Here is a 2,685-nt window from a genome sequence, read left to right as displayed (position 1 = left end):
CATTTTCAGCTCTGGGGTCAGGGCAGTCCTACTTCCTATATTTCTCATCCCTGTAACCAGCCATGCATCTCTCCCAGCTCACTTACAAGAGCTCTGAACCTGCAGGATTTGGAGCACTGCATTGTTATTAGTTCAAGGTACCTCACAGCACTGGTCATACCAGTGCTATGTAACTCAGAGTGATTTTTCTGCTTTTCTCAGAGATGGGACCTTCTAGTTTTGCAGGATGATAGTGCTGCTGAAATCTGACAATTTCACTTGAAGCTACAGTCTGTCACTATCTGCCTTACTGCAATTGTGAAGGATAAAGCAGGCAAACATTAATAGGACATCAAGTCTGATAGAATCATAGAATCGTAGAACCATTAAGGTTGGAAAAGACCTCTAAGATCATTGAGTCCAACCGTCAACCCAACACCACCATGTCCATTGAACCATGTCCCTAAGCGCCTCATCTACACATCTTTTAAATACCTCCAGGGATGGTGACTCAACCACTTCCCTGGGCAGCCTGTTCCAATGTTTAACTACTCTTTCAGTAAAGAAATTTTTCCTTACATCCAATCTAAACCTCCCCTGGCGCAACTTGAGGCCATTTCCTCTCGTCCTTTCGCCAGTTACTTGGGAGAAGAGACCGACACCCACCTTGCTACAACCTCCTTTTAGGTAGTTGTAGAGAGCAATGAGGTCTCCCCTCAGCCTCCTTTTCTGCAGGCTAAAAAACCCCAGTTCCCTCAGCCGCTCCTCATAAGACTTGTTCTCCAGACCCCTCACCAGCCTCGTTGCCCTTCTCTGGACACGGTCTAACACCTCAATGTCCTTCCTGTAGTGAGGGGCCCAAAACTGAACACAGTATTCGAGGTGCGGCCTCACCAGGGCCGAGTGCAGGGGCACTATCACTTCCCTGTTCCTGCTGGCCACACTATTGCTGATACAGGCCAGGATGCCATTGGCCTTCTTGGCCACCTGGGCACACTGCCGGCTCATGTTCAGCCGGCTGACAACCAGCACCCCCAGGTCCTTTTCCGCTGGGCAGCTCTCCAGCCACTCTTCCCCAAGCCTGTAGCGCTGCATGGGGTTGTTGTGGCCGAAGTGCAGGACCCGGCACTTGGCCTTGATGAATCTCATACAGTTGGCCTCGGCCCATCGATCCAGCCTGTCCAGGTCCCTCTGCAGAGCCTTCCTACCCTCGAGCAGATCAACACTCCCGCCCAACTTGGTGTCGTCTGCAAACTTGCTGAGAGTGCACTCAATCCTCTCATCCAGATCATTGATAAAGATATTGAACAGAACTGGCCCCAAAACTGAGCCCTGGGGAACACCGCTCGTGACCGGCCACCAACTGGATTTAACTCCAGTTACTGATGGATCTCTGCCTTCCTTCCAGTAAGCAAAATGCACATTTCACATACTGTATCTGGAATTTAAAGTTGGTGGCTTCTAGGTACCCACAGTATGTTTTTCACTGTCGGTGGGCCTCCTAGTTTGTTCAATGGCCAAAATATCTTAGCACAGATGCCTGTATCATTTTCCCCACCCACTAATGATTTCTTCATCTTTGTAGAGTGATGTGCTGTTACTAGTCATTGCTCGTCCTATATCCAAATACTTTCAATAGGGATTAGAGATGAGGCCCTGCAGACATCATCACTGGTAAAACGTATGAGGCCAATACTTGCAGACTGCATGTGCCCCAAGTGTGCACACTTTAAGCTGCACAGGTCATGCCAGAAACCTACAAAGTCTACAAAACTCTCACCAGCAGATTAATGATTGATCCATCCCTGTGGGCCTGGTGGTATAGCAGGTGACCAGTATGGCCTGGGTAACCTGCAGCATGTAAGCATGTAGGTCTAAAGGGAACAGGATTGCGATCTGCCAGAGATGTCTTCAGGAGGCAGAAGTAGGCTGTGCTCCCCCACTGTGACTAAGCTTGGCTGCAGATTAGGGGCATGGAAACCTTGGTAACTATGTTGCTACAACAGCACAGGGGTTGGAGGATTAGGGATAGGGATGGTGGGGCCCCATGCTGGCATCACATCCAGGTACTGTCATGACGTCGATGCTCTAGGTGAAGATGGGACACTGAAAAGATAGAGGCCCACTGGAAAGAGTTGTCTTCCCCCTGTGTCTTTCACAAAGCCCCAGCCTCCCTAAAGAGGCCAAGTCCCTCCCTGTCAGAGAAGAGGAATGCCTGGTAGCTGGTGGGTCAATGCCTCAGTGGTGAGTGGAGGTGCTGATGACACAACAGTGAGGGAACCACCTCTGAGGCCTCCCCAGCTAAGAGCTCCACAACTGGAGGAACAGCAGAGAAGTTGCTCCCAGCAACAGGTCTCTCCACCTCTGTAGCCAGCTCTACCTCCTGGGCCATCTCTGGGCCATAGCCACAGGCCCACAGGTTACCTTCCCAGGTGTTTCAAGACTTTTCCCACCTTAGTGAGGAATGTGCTAGGCCCATGATTTAAACGTGCTGGTTTTGTCCCTCTCCCCAAGATAACTGGCTAGGGGATCTGGACTGAGGGCCACGTGGCAATGTATAAAAAGAAAGGATCAGAAGGCAGGGGAAGGAAGGAAATGGTCTATCCCCTGGAAATTATCCTCTTCCATGCCAGACACACGGTTTCCTCTAGTTTGCTGTTCAAGGACCCTGTGTGGCTTTGTCATCTCCAGTCTGCTTTACTGGAT

The sequence above is a fragment of the Pygoscelis adeliae genome, unplaced genomic scaffold, assembly GCF_000699105.1.
Source record: "Pygoscelis adeliae isolate BGI_AS28 unplaced genomic scaffold, ASM69910v1 Scaffold101, whole genome shotgun sequence".
Lineage (NCBI taxonomy): Eukaryota > Metazoa > Chordata > Aves > Sphenisciformes > Spheniscidae > Pygoscelis > Pygoscelis adeliae.
Note: the sequence above shows the minus strand (reverse complement) of the source record.